The following is a 13,176-nucleotide window of genomic DNA, read 5'->3' on the forward strand; positions in this document are numbered from 1 at the left end:
TGCAAGTCCTACTCCATTTATAAACGCGGCGCAACAAACACTAAAATCTACAAAAGAAACCGATGTAAAAGACGAACAAAAAAACGCATATGTTTCCACCTAAAAAAATAAATAAATATGCACGTAAGGAAAAATATTTATATTACTCGGAAAAAATACACAACTTCTATCAGAGGCGAAACAAGTGTTACAGTTTGAATCGACATTGATAACGAAAAACAAATCATTTCTCTCTCTCTCTCTCTCTCTCTCTCTCTCTCTCTCTCTCTCTCTCTCTCTCTCTCTCTCTCTCTCTCTCTCTCTCTCTCTCTCTCTCTCTCTCTCATTCACATTTATGCAATCCTTTCAATAGTGAAGACTGAATCGAGAGAGAGAGAGAGAGAGAGAGAGAGAGAGACCCCGTGCTCCCCATAAGCCATAACCAATAGTCATACTCCTCCGTACACATCACCTTTGGACGATAAAAACAATATTTCTCGGCACCGAGCACAGGCCGATGGAAACAAGGGCGGCAGGAGCAACAACCGGGTGAACCAGATCAGCAGAACAGCCTCCATAAAGAACAGCAGCAATAACAGCATACAGCACATCAGCCGGAACAGCCTCGGCGGAGCAATGTTCAAGCCGGTTTTACTGCAAGCTGGGTTTTTCTTTATTTTTTTTCTTTCAAGCATTACCTTTGTGACCGAATCCAACTTTTTTTATCATATCTCCTTTTTCTCGTCTCCATTCCCTTCCTCCTCCTCCTCCTCCTCCTCCTCTAACTCCTCCCCCTCTTCCTCTTCCCCGTCCTCTATCTTTATCTTCTTCCTCCTCCTCCTCCTTTTCTTTCTCTTTCTCTTACTTCTTCTTTTCCTCCCCCTCCTCCAACTCCTCCACCTCCTCCTCCTCCTTCTCTTTTGTGACCCAGTGTACCAGTGTGGAAAACGCACTTAAAAAAAAATCAAGCAATATGAGTCAGAGAAAAAAGCAGAACTCACACACATACACTTCCACGGGTTTTAATAAGGGAACAGGTGTGACGGTGGCGCCCGGCCGTGTGTGTGTATGATATAAAAAAAACAGCTTATACTTGACCGGCCAATCGAGAGTGAAAAGAGCAGAATCAGTCTAAATGTGTTGTTTTATCATACGTGACAAGCTTCCCCCGCGGCGATGATTGAAAATGTAAGGAAGCGGAGCATGGCGAGGATGTTTGACCTACCCGCCATGATGATCGCAAGATTGATGATTCGTTTTACTTTATTCAAATCCGGTCAAACACAGATAAATGAAGGAAAATACCGGCCCAGTACCGCCCCATCAATGATAAAACAGTAATTCAACTCCAAAACGATGATCGGATATTTATTTTTTCTTCCGTGATGATCGCAAACATAATTCGTTTTCACCGTCTTTAAATCTGATTAAATACAGATAAAAGAAGAAAAATATCACCTCAGTACCGTTCACTTAATGAAAAAAAAAAGTAATGCGATTGAAACGATTGACAGAATTCTGATTAACTTACTGGATGAGATGAAAGGAAAAACTCTTGATTCATGGCCAAAAAAACGAAGATTATAATGATTTCCTGAGGTCACGATACATTTTTCAGTTAATAAATAAATTACAGATCATACGGAGGCGAATGAAAAATACATACAAAAAAAATAAAAATAAAACCTTTGAAACTAGGTGAATGAAGACCTAAAATTAATATCTGCCAGACCCTTTGCAGTGGTGGAATTAAACATTTGCAGCATCCTTCGGGCAGTCATAAGTAGGATAAGTTCGACAGACAGACAGACAGAGCACCTCGTTACGTTACTGATGCGAAAGAAAAGAGACTCGTTGCGAAGTCCTCCCGAAGTCTCCATTCCATTCACATGTTCTTCGTTCGCCCTTACTGTTGAATTTCTCGTCCTCTCCCCCGAAGTTTGTGAAAGGGAAAAAAGTGTAGTTGGTGAAGAAAAAACTACGCGAGCAAACAGGAGAAAGTTCGTCAAAGCTTTGGTTCAGCACACACACACACACACACACACACACACACACACACACACACACACACACACATACCCTCACCGAAGTGTGTTTGTGTGTGTGTGTGTGTGTGTGTGTGTGTGTGTGTGTGTGTGTGTGTGTGTGTGTGTGTTTTCTCATTTAATTAGGCACGCGTTTGTATTTGTGTTTGTTTTGTCTATTTACCTGCTTTGTTTGTGTGTATGTGTACATGTTTGCTTTCTCTCTCTCTCTCTCTCTCTCTCTCTCTCTCTCTCTCTCTCTCTCTCTCTCTCTCTCTCTCTCTCTCTCTCTCTCTCTCTCTCTCTCTCTCTCTCTCTCTCTCTCTCTCTCTGTGTGTGTGTGTGTGTGTGTGTGTGTGTGTGTGTGTGTAAATGCTGAGTACATGCGGGTTTTCACAATTTCCGAGAATTTACCTGTTGCATGGGAGCTTAAATGACCCAGGTAATAAACTGCAAACGAAGTATCTTTTTTTGTGTGTGGAGGGTACTAATTGCTTACACACACACACACACACACACACACACACACACACACACACACACACACACACACACACACACACAAAATCCATTTCATCCCTTCCTCAATCAAGTGAAGCAGCGAGAGAGGGGAAAGAAAAGCACCCAATCTCCCCTCGGACGCGTGCTGCACTAAGGGATGAGTCGCGCGATGGTGCTTCAGCGAGGGAAGGGGATCGTAAGGCATATAAGGTGACCCTCTTGTTCTGGCTACTGTGCGAGTGAAGCTTAAGACGACAATTGGTCTGGCTACACCTGCGGCTTCTCTCGTGAGGCTGCTCTTAAAATATATATAGAAAGAAATGTATGGAAATAATGGGTCATGGGGAGAGAGAGAGAGAGAGAGAGAGAGAGAGAGAGAGAGAGAGAGAGAGAGAGAGAGAGAGAGAGAGAGAGAGAGAGAGAGAGAGACTAATGAGGCTGTGTATTGTTATGAAAGATAATTTTTCGAACGTCCACTATTTTAAACCATTTTCTCCCTTCCTCTCTCGCTCTTACCTCACTTACTTATATTTATCATGGAATGTTTTCTGTCACACATTCTCCCCCGTCACCGGTACTGTCCCCGTCCTTTCTCATTGTTATTTTCCCCTCCCATCAGTTCTTTATTCCTTTTTATCGCACCCACTCCTCTCTCGTGTCATTGAATTTTAATTATTTATATCACCTCTCTAATCATCATTCTTTTCCGTCTCATTAGGTATTTAATTATTATTATTATCACACGTTCCCGAGTCATTGATTTTTAACAACTTTTTATCACCTTCTCTTTCTTCCCTCATCAGCTTTCGGTCCGTTTCCTTTGTCTCGAATGTTTCAAATTAAAGTCGCTGGTTGCCTCCTGAAGGGTGCCCTCGATCACACGTTACTCTTACAACTCGAAATGTCATTCAGTCACTTCGTTTCTATCAACGTTTCTAAGCCCTATTTATGCGTGACATCGCTCAACTTAAGTATAGGTACATTAACATCAGCCACAGGTTGCTCAGGACTCCCTATAATTTGGCTGTAGGCAACTTTGCTACAGGATCAGGAAGTAAATAGAAAAGTCAATTCGATGTTTGATTTCTTTGTCTTCTAGCAAATAGGTATTCAAAGATTCCATCAATAATCAAGAGACCAGAGAAAATGGCAGTACATTGGCCTGAGTCACACCAACGTTGCCAGATTGTCTTACTCAGCCTCTTATATTTACCGACTTTCGACCCAAAAACTGTCTCGTGGATCCCAATGAGGAGATTCACTTATAATCATCGTTAAAATAGTTAATTCCTGATGTTTCTTGGCAACAGTTACGCGTCAGAAACCGATAAATACTATGCTCTGAGCACGATAAGCTTCATTCCAAGCACCATGGAATAAGCAGTAAAGGTTACGAAATGCTGCCCTCTGTTAGAGCCATAACCTTAAGGCACTGGGACGTGTCTTCAATAGTGACCGAGGGCATCAGAATGACACACACCCAGGCGAGATTAACAATAGGGGAATGAGCAATGCTTTAAAAACTAATACATAAGGAAAAGAGCCCAAAAAGAAATGAGGAACAAAAGCGAAAACATTACTGACGCGTTCTAATGTTGTTGGAGTGTTATTTTTCATTACTTTAGAATGAGTTGCCGGCGTAGTAATTTATTATTATTATTGTTGTCTTGCTGTCTATTACTGACGTGCCTTATTAGTTTTCTCGTTGTTTGTTACGGACGTGTAGTAATGTTGTTGAAGTGTTATTTTTCATTACCTCGGAATAAATTTAAAATATTAAGATTTTTTTCCCTTTGTCACTGAACTCTGGTCTCCCTTATCAGCGGCCAACACCTTACGATCATTTCCTTTTAGCTTCTTTCTTTTCTCTACATTTACAGGTAAGACATTTTGTTTTTACGTTTCGCCTTTGGCGCCGGTAGTCTTTCTTGGTGGGATCTGGTGGTCGGCCCCAGCCCGCAATGGCCCAGGCAAATGTTTGTAGTGGGGCCATCTAGCTTGGCTCATGCTCCACCTCCCCCAACCCACCCCCCAGATTTCATCTTTGATTCTCTTTTAGAGAGAGAATCTAGAGTCTGGGTTGACAGATGGTCTTCAGAACAGCATGTGGGTAGTTAAGGTCATTCGGCGATGACTGAAAATTGTCAGCTTAAAGCGGCGGTCGGGACCCGAACCTGCGTCCTCCTTAACGCCGCGCCGTCACGTTGAACACTCAGCCACCTCCTTATGTTAGTTTTTTTTTTTCCACTTAACTGTACCTTATTCTTGCTAAAAACTCGTGAACAGTGATGAGTACAGCTTCTCCATTGTGTTACTTTTCCTTAACAGTTACCATTGTGCCTTTAAGCAGCACTAAGTCCTTTCCCTTCCGCTTCCTTGATTGAGACTCAATAGGGACGGAGCCGAAATGCTAGTGAGGAGTATACAGCTGCAATGACTTCTTCACTTTGTCTTATTATCAAAATACAGCTGCTGCAAAAAAACAGGTAGGGTATTACACTTTAGCCCACAAAGTTACGTAACAACCCCGCCCAACTTTTTCTTTTGCTCCTTGCATCTGAAACTTGCTCGGCGCGCACCGCCCGGGACATGAAACGGAAATAGATGAATCTAGTCTGTTTGGGGCCGAGCTGCACCAGCCGCGCTTTTTAGTGTTCAGGGGAGAAAGAAAGAAAGGAGGGGAGGGAGGAAGGAAGAGAAGGTTCATTTGTTTGCCTTGAACTTCTGACTGTGTGTGTGTGTGTGTGTGTGTGTGTGTGTGTGTGTGTGTGTGTGTGTGTTCCTAAGCTGATAATTACGGGTTTGGAGGTAAATTGAAGCCTCTGGAGCAAGAGAACGACGAGGAAGAACGAGATAAAAATTAGAGTGAATTACCGAACTGAACTTGCATGTTAGTGTGTGTGTGTGTGTGTGGCATGGGGCAGGCATAAGCAAGAGAGAAACGGATCGAAAATAGAGCTGACAGAGAACGAAACGAAACAGATCAGGATAGGAGGAAACCAGAACGAGACAGGATGAGATCAAGGAAGAGTGGGGCAAGATAGGCGAAGCGTAACATAAAGAGGCTGGACAGATCACGTACTAAGAAGGACGAAGTACAGGACAGGGCGGGTGAGGTATGGCAGAACGGAGCGTAGCAGGAGCAGGAAAGCAAACAACTGCATGGGGCCATTTTCTCAAACATTTCGAGACTCGCACACCCACTTTTTATTTTTTACGTCTCCCTCTATTGCGCCAACATTGCAAAACATATGATAAGGCTTTCGTAGAGGTTGTGGGTATTGGGTAGTTTTAGGAGTCTATTGATAATCTGACAAGGCTTCTGCACCATGAACGTTAAAAATCTCATGAGAACCCAACTAGTCTTCTTTGTGACCTTTGGAAATATTTGTCGAGAGCCGAAAGCGTCTTGGAATACGCTAAGTCTATATATACCAAGTCAAGTCATACGCAGGTTTGTGGGAGGAGACCGGCAGAGGCGTGGCTTATGCGTGACGTTGCTTGGAGCCAAACTAGAGAATGTAGAAACAGGGATTTAGAGAAAACGAAGAAAGGCGGACTAATTTAAATCAATCACTTCAACATGCCCTCCCTCACACCCCACACCGCCGTTTGTAAGCATTGGAATTACAGTCACGCAATAGTACAATAAAAAAGGCTTTTTTTATCAGTGGCTTGCCTGAACGCGCTGTGAAAGAAAGCAAGCACGCACATCCAAAGTGCACACACGGCCGCAAGTTTAGTCACCCCTTAACAGGCGGGTATTTTTTTTTACCTTCAAGTGACGTCATCCCGCTGCTTCACCCCCAAACCGCCCCCTGCGCGTACCGGTCGCAGTTTTGAAGCAGAGTGACTTGACTTGGTATATATAGACTTGGGGAATACGGGGACTGAGGCAGCGGAGTAAGGCGAAGGAAAAAAGAAGGAAAACGGGCGTGGAGGAGGTCAGAACGGTGTGGGGCAGTGAGGGGGGGGTGCGGGTTGGAGAGAAGGCGCAGATCAACATAGGGGTTGTAGGAATCGTTCAATCTTCCCTGAGCGATGTTAGATTATCCCAGTCAAGCTCTCTCTCTCTCTCTCTCTCTCTAACATCATGTAACGTATTTTTTTCCTTCCGTTTCACTCTTTATTCTCTGTTTCTCTCTCTCTCTCTCTCTCTCTCTCTCTCTCTCTCTCTCTCTCTCTCTCTCTCTCTCTCTCTCTCTCTCTCTCTCTCTCTCTCTCTCTCTCTCTCAAGCATCATGTGACGGTTTTTTTTTCCTTCCGTTTCACTCTTTATTCTCTCTCTCTCTCTCTCTCTCTCTCTCTCTCTCTCTCTCTCTCTCTCTCTCTCTCTCTCTCTCTCTCTCTCTCTCTCGCAAACCCTCCCGAGCTTTGCAGAATTGGATAAGAAGGACAAATGCAGATGAAGACGTGTGGGTGGCGGGCGGGCGGGCGGAGGCTGGGGCGGGGCGGTGGTGGAACAGCCATGCAATTATTCTAGTTTCACGAAGACACTGAAGAGAGACTGAGGACGGACAGACATCCATCCACCAGCAAGGCAATCAAGTATCTATCTATCCATCCATCTATCTATCGCTATACTGGTTTATCTATCAATCTATCAACGCGTTTTTTTTTATGCCAAAGAAGGAAGACCAGGGCAAAGGGAGACGAGGCAAACTAAACTGAATTATCTTGAAATTGGTTCCGACAATATCAGCCAGAGACCGTCCATTCATATATACGTACAAGCTGTCTATGAGCCTCTTTGCTTACGTACATCGGCATATTAATAATCTTCCCTGCTAGTGATAGAGAGGCGCAAACAGACCAAGCAGAGAGTGATATGAAGTGAGGTACGTGGAACTTAAAACAAAGGAGAAAACGTTTGGAAGCTACTGATCCTTTTTTTTTCTTAAGTTCGTAGTGATATATCTGAGTAAGGGAGAGTTTGGAGTATGACCGTAAAGGGAAGAAGAAAAATTAAAGGAGAGAGGGAAAGAGAGAAGCAGCGGAGGGATAAAAGCAGGGGAAATAAAATGAGAAGCGGATACATCACAAAACAAAAGCCGAACAGGGAAAGAAGAAAAGGGGAAATAAAGGAAAAGGAACGGATAAGATACAGACAGGGAAAGAAAATAAGAAAGAAATGATAAAGGAAGAGGAAAGGGGTAATGAGAGCAGCGGGTACATCAACATAAAAGACAAAAACAGACAGGAAACAAAGGAAGGAAAGAATAAAGATAGAGGAAGAGATAGAAAGAGTAGCGGATACATTATCGCTGGAAAGGAAATTAGAAGAAGGGCGACGTGACCATAAACTTGACGCGACATTTTTCAAGCCACGACATGAAGGTGAAGGACGAGGAGAACGGGAGGGAGGAAGAGGGAGGGACTGCAGAAAAGACAGGAAACCAAGGAAAGAGGGTAGAAAGAAGAAGGAAAGGAGAGAATGAAGGGGGAAAATAGAGAAAGAAGAGAAAGAAACGGGGAGGGAGGGAGGGACTGCAGGAAAGAGAGAAAAGAAGGAAGAAGGCAAGGAGGACATGAAGAGGAAAAATAGAGAAAGAAGAGAGGGAAATAAGATGCAAGGAGGAGAATAATGAACATGGGGAGAGGGAGAGACTGCAGGAAACAGAGGAAAGAGGAGAGGAAGAAGGAAAAAGAAGGCACGGAGAGAATGAAAAGGGAAAATAGAGAAAGAAGAGAGGGAAAGAAGAGGCAGGGAGGAGAGAAAGGAAAAGTGACAGAGGGAGGAACTGCAGAAGGAGAGGAAAGAAGGAGAAGGGGAAGGAGGAAGGAAAGGAAAAAATGAAGGAAAGGGGTAAAATAGAGAAGGGAGAGAGGGAAGGAAGAAACAAGGAGGAGAAAAGAAAGAGGGACAGAGGGAGGGACTGCGGGAAAGAGAGGAAAGAGGGAGGAAGAGAAAGGATGAAAGAAAGGAGAAAATGAAGGAAAGAAGGAAAATAGAAAGAGGGAGAGAAAATACGTACAGATGGGAAGAAGAAAAGGAACAGGAGGAGAAATGAGAGAGAGAGAGAGAGAGAGAGAGAGAGAGAGAGAGAGAGAGAGAGAGAGAGAGAGAGAGAGAGAGAGAGAGAGAGAGAGAGAGAGAGAGAGAGAGAGAGAGAGAGAGAGAGAGAGAGAGAGAAGATTAAAGATGGAGAAAAGGAGAGGAAGGAAGAGGCGAAGAGGGAAGACACGAAATTTTATGTAGAGAGAGAGAGAGAGAGAGAGAGAGAGAGAGAGAGAGAGAGAGAGAGAGAGAGAGAGAGAGAGAGAGAGAGAGACGCCATGTACCTCAGCCAATTTTCCTTAGTGTCTCTCTCTCTCTCTCTCTCTCTCTCTCTCTCAGGTGGAAGACGCGGCAGAGACAGTTATTTATGAGCCCCCGAAGTGAGGCTGAAGGCGTAAAACTGTTAAGTATAAAAGTGTTAAGAAGTCGAAAAAAGAAGTATAAAAGTGGCTTTAAAAACTTTAGTGTTCGGTGGCAAAGAAGAGGTAATGGTGGAGGAGGAGGAGGAGGAGGAGGAGGAGGAGGAGGAGGAGGAGGAGGAAGAGGAGGAGGAGGAGTGCGGCCGCGAAATAGCTTCTGATTAAACGCTGGCACGAAGGTGAAAAGAGAGCAAAAAAAAAAAAAAAAAGAGGTAATGAAGATAAGCAAATATAAAACACGAAAAGAGGAAAAAAATGAGGCAAAATAATAAATAACGAGTATAAATAAGTAAATATGGAGGCAGAAGCAAGATATGAGGAGGAGGGAAAGGAGAAAAAGGATGAAGAAAGATAGGAAAGCCAAAAGAAGGAGGAAGAAAAAGGGTTGAAGCGACTTGGCGGAGGTTCATCAGAGTCTGGAAGATTTGCCTGAAAAGGGTCCGGAAAGTAGACGGCGGCAGGCGGCGAGGAACCTCTCCGGGGAAATTACAAAATTGTTATGGGGAAGAAGAGCACTGGGGCCTGCTAAAGAGTGGGGGGAGGGGGGGGGGGAGACGTCAGGAGGAAGAAGAGAGCGGAGAGGACAAGAATAGGGAAACTAGGAGGAAGTATAAAAAGGAATGAAAGGACAAGGATGGGATGAAAGAGGATTCGAGGGAAGGAGAGGGAGGGAGAGAGAAAGACGCCAGGGAGGAAGAAAAGAGAAGGGAGAAGGACAAGAAAAGGGGAAACTAGGAGGAAAGTATAAAAAGGAATGAAAGAAAGGACAAGGATGGGATGAAAGTGGATTCGAGGGAAGGAGAGAGAAAGGAGCCAGGGAGGAAGAAAAGAGAAGGGAAAAGGACAAGAAAAAGGGTAAATAGGAGTAAAAAGATAAAGGGATGGAAAGGATAGGAGGGAGATGAAAGAGGAATCGAGGGAGGGGGAGTGAAGGAGGGAAAGAGAACAGAGAAGGAAGGGAAAAGGAAGGAACGAAGCAGGGGGGAAAGAGAGGAGAGAGGAACAAGAAAAGGGAAACAAGGTGGAATTATATAAAGAAAAAGAAGAAAAGAAAAAAGAAAGGAGGAAATAAGAGATCGAGGGAAGGCGAGGGAGGGCAGGAGAGAGAGAGAGGAAGGAGAGAGAGAGAGAAGAGAGAGAGAGAGAGAGAGTGAAGGAGAGAGAGAGAAGAGAGAGAGAGAGAGACAGAGAGGAGAGAGAGAGAGAGAGAGAGTCAGGAAGAGAGAGAGAGAGAGAGAGAGAGAGAGAGAGGAAAGAGAGAGAGAGAGAGAGAGAGAGAGAGAGAGAGAGAGAGAGAGAGAGAGAGAGAGAGAGAGAGAGAGAGAGAGAGAGAGAGAGAGAGAGAGAGAGAGAGAGAGAGAGAGAGAGAGAGAGAGATGCACCTGCTGGCAAGTTATTCTCAAGGGAACATAACCTCTTCAATCACAGTTCGTGGATTTGGAAGGAGACACTAATTTAATTACCCTACACACACACACACACACACACACACACACACACACACACACTCAACCCTCCAGTACTTGGCATGAGTTTTAATAATCTCGGGTAACATATGAGTTGCGATGGCTGGCAGGGAGGAGAAAGGCCTGGATGGAATGGAAAAGGGAGAGCAAACAGAGAAAGGTGAAGTACTCTTGAATGTTGGTGGAGACATGATGATGATGATGATGATGATGGGGATAAGGGTGGTGGGGGGAGGGGAATAAAGAGGAGTGATTGCATTGAGTATGTCCGTCGTAAGAGATGACAGAAAAAATGTGTGCAATAATAATAATAATAATAATAATAATAATAATAATAATAATAATAATAAAAGAAGGAGGGGAAACCAACAATGGGAAAACAAACAAACAAACAAGAAAACAAACAAACACACAGGATAAGGGATATACAAAAAAGAAATGGTAGAAAGAAAGAAAGACGGGAATTAAAAACAGATAAAAAAAAATGTTAAAAAATACCCAGGAATAAAACAAGAAAATGGCAAGAAAAAAAAAGGAAAGATAATGAAGTAACAAGCGAAGGTGGTGGTGGTGGTGGAGATGGTGGTGGTGGTAGTGGTGGTGGTGGTGGTGGTGGTGGTGCGGAGATGGAATGATGTACAGATTGCGGCGGTGGAGATATTGGCAAAAGATGCGATGATGAGATAATGCAGGTGGTGGTAATGATGATGATGGTGGTGGTGGTGGTAGTGGTGGTGGAAAGGAGAATGGGTAATGGAAAGAGAGGGAGGAAGAATGGGAATATTAGTGGAGGTGGTGCAGGTGGAGGCGGAGGTGGTGGTGGTGGTGGAGGTGAAGACAGACAGACTGACAGACGGAGAGACAGAGGGGGCATGGTGGTGGTGGTGGTGGTGGTGATGATGATGGGAGTGAGGAGAATACTAATAGGCGGTGATGAAGGGAAGCTTTGATAATGGTGAAGAGAGGCAATGGAGGTGAGTGGTGGTGGTGTGGTGAAATTAGTCTTTATATTTTGACGCACTTAGAATATGATCGTAACCCCTCGAAAAAAAAGAAAGAAAGGAAGAAAGGAAGAAAGAACGCAATGTGAATAAGTAAGTAAGTAAGAAAGAAAGAAAGAAAGATAAGGAATGAATGAAAGAGAAAGAAAATAAAGCAAGAAAAAAAATATAGAAAGAAAGAAAAAAAGAAATGAATGAAAGAAAAACCAAGGAAAAAGAAAGAGGGGAAGAAAGAAGGCAGGCAAGAAAAAAGAAAATAAGAAAAGAAAGAAAAAGGAAGAAATAATGAAAGAGATAAAGAGAAACAAAGAAAGAAATAAAGAAAGACCAATAACATTAACGATGGAGTGGTGGTGGTGATGGTGGTGGTGGTGGTGGTGATGGTAGGGATGGTGATGGTGGTGATGACAAACAAGCTGCTGCAGTGATTGTTGAGTGACGATGGTGATGATTATAGAGATGGGTGGTAGAGATGGCAGTGGTGGTGATGATTTTGATGGCATTCTGGTGATGAATCCAACGTTACATTTCTAGTGGTGATGACGGATAGCAGCGAAGGTTGTGGTAGTGACAGGAAGCAGTGGTGGTGATGCCTGATCTCGTCCTGGTGTTGATAGTGTTGGTGTTATGGTGATGAGGCTTCGATGGTGATTACGGTGATGACAGATAACAGCGGTGGTGGTAGTGGTGATGATGACTGACCTCGTGTTGGTGTTGTGATGGTGATGGTGTTGTGGTGATGAGGTTTTGATGATGATTACGGTGATGACATATAGCGGCGGTGGTGATAGTGGTGATGACAGGAAGCAGTGGTGATGATGATTGACCTCGTGTTGGTGTTGTGATGGTGATGAGGCTTTGATGGTGATTACGGTGATGACAGATAGCGGCGGTGGTGATAGTGGTAATGACAGGAAACAGTGGTGATGATGATTGACCTCGTGTTGGTGTTGTGGTGGCGGTGGTGTTGTTGTGGTGATGAAGCTCAACACCGTCACCTCACAACCTCCCTCAGACCGTGATTACCGCCTGCCAAGCCTCGACGAATTTTGATTGAGTCTGACTCCAAAATTGAAATCCGTATAAATCCGCAGGAATCAGCATTAAGCTCTTGGACTACGCGGAAGCCTGAATTTGCGGGCAAGGCGAGGTTGGGTCTGGATTTCATTAAGCTTAATAGGAAAGGGAGACCTATAATATTTTTGGGTATTCCTCGCGCTTCGCCTCCTGAAAGCGTGGGAGGAGAAAACATTGCATAAATAAGGGTAAAATAATATTAACCGTGGTAGTAGTAGTAGTAGTAGTAGTAGTAGTAGTAGTAGTTTATCAGTATAATCACGATTTTCATTACCATGACTATATTTTAGCTTTATTAATGTTTTTTTTTTTCTCTCTTGGGGGCAGGACACACGCGCCTGCTATAACTTACACGCCTCGCTGTCTCGCTTTGCTCGCACTGGTCGGCACCGGGCCATTGTATTCTACTTGTATTGCACTCGAATGCTTTGTTACACTGCCTCAGAAACACTGCAAATGAACCGGAGAGAGAGAGAGAGAGAGAGAGAGAGAGAGAGAGAGAGAGAGAGAGAGAGACCCAGCGGCGGGCCCTTCCCCCATCCTCCCATCGCTCGCCCTTACTCCAAACTAACATAAATCCTGTCATAAATGCTGTCAAGAAACTATCATGTATCGTATGGAGGTTACCGTTTATTGTGCCAGGCATTTTTTATCGTATTTATACAATAATTCTCATATATTTGGTCACCTTGCACCAAATTCCTCCTCCCC

This window comes from Eriocheir sinensis, chromosome 5 (genome assembly GCF_024679095.1).
Source record: "Eriocheir sinensis breed Jianghai 21 chromosome 5, ASM2467909v1, whole genome shotgun sequence".
NCBI classification, from domain to species: Eukaryota; Metazoa; Arthropoda; class Malacostraca; order Decapoda; family Varunidae; genus Eriocheir; species Eriocheir sinensis.